At 44.3% G+C, this 1,304-nt stretch overlaps 1 non-coding gene across 1 annotated transcript; it reads left to right on the plus strand.

The window, feature by feature from the left end:
• Window positions 1-720: 720 nt before the first annotated feature.
• On the plus strand, window positions 721-827 carry LOC141715905 (small nucleolar RNA R71). Its single transcript, XR_012572647.1, has one exon. It is a non-coding gene; the product is annotated as a small nucleolar RNA R71 (small nucleolar RNA).
• Window positions 828-1,304: the final 477 nt, after the last annotated feature.

The following is a 1,304-nucleotide window of genomic DNA, read 5'->3' on the forward strand; positions in this document are numbered from 1 at the left end:
TGGTACTTCCGTGTCACTGGGAAGAGTGCCAGGTTGACGATTGAGCACTGCATTGGCTAATTGACCGATTTGATTTTCCAAGGTCTTGATAGAAGCCGCCTGACTCTTGCACAACAACTTAAGTTCCTCAAAATCAGCACTAGTAGGTGCAGCTGCACTTCCCTGTTGAGGATATGATTGCCTTGCAGCATACTGCTGTGGTTGCTGGAATCCAGGTGGGTTAAACTGTTTACTTACTCCTTGCTGATATGTTGGCCGAATAGCATTCTGATTATTCCCCCAGCTGAAATTTGGATGATTTCTGTTGTTAGGATGATAGGTCGATGGCACAGGCTGCTGTTGTCATTGATAATTATTCACATACTGAACAGATTCGTTGACAAGAGAACATTGATCCGTAGCATGAGAACCTGCACAAAGCTCACAAACCATAGCTATTTGATTAACTCCATACGTAGCCAAAGAATCAACCTTCATTGATAGCGCTTAGAGCTGGGCTGCAATAGCGGTGGCTGCATTAACTTCCAGAATACCTGCTACTTGCCTGACGTCATCCTCTGAGTTGGGTTTTGATGCTCATTTGCAGCCATCGTCTCGATAAGATTATACGCCTCAGTATAGCTTTTAGCCCATAAGGCGCCTCCAGCTGCTGCATCGAGCATGGGCCGAGATTGGGCCCCCAAACCATTATAAAAACCAATGATTACCATCCAATCCGGCATTCCATGATGTGGACATTTTCTCAGCATTTCCTTGTAGCATTCCCAAGCCTCGCACATAGATTCTGTAGGTTGCTGCGCAAACTGAGTAAGAGCACTCCTCATAGCAGCAGTCTTTGCCATTGGATAAAACTTCACCAGAAACTTTTATGCAAGATCTTGCCACGTAGTGATTGACCCAGCTGGTTCAGAATGTAACCAGTCTTTAGCTTTATCCCTCAGTGAGAATGGGAAAAGCCTCAACTTGATAGCCTCATCAGTAACGCCATTATACTTAAAAGTGCTGCAGATCTCGACAAAATTCCTTATTTGCATGTTGGGGTCTTCAATTGCCGCTCCTCCAAAAGAAATAGAATTCTGCACCATCTGAATAGTGCCCGGCTTGAATTCAAAGGTGTTAGCTTGAATAGCCGGATGAAGGATGCTTGACTGAATGTCATCAATTTTAGGCCGAGAAAAATCCATAAGAGCTGGATCAGCTTGAACAATACGATCTCCCATGTTTACTGGTTCTTTCTGCTCAGTTCCTGAATCCGAATCCTCAAAATCTAACTTCTCCGGAGTATCAAGAACTTCGTCTTTCTC

The sequence above is a fragment of the Apium graveolens genome, chromosome 3 (genome assembly GCF_009905375.1).
Source record: "Apium graveolens cultivar Ventura chromosome 3, ASM990537v1, whole genome shotgun sequence".
In the NCBI taxonomy this organism is placed as follows: domain Eukaryota; kingdom Viridiplantae; phylum Streptophyta; class Magnoliopsida; order Apiales; family Apiaceae; genus Apium; species Apium graveolens.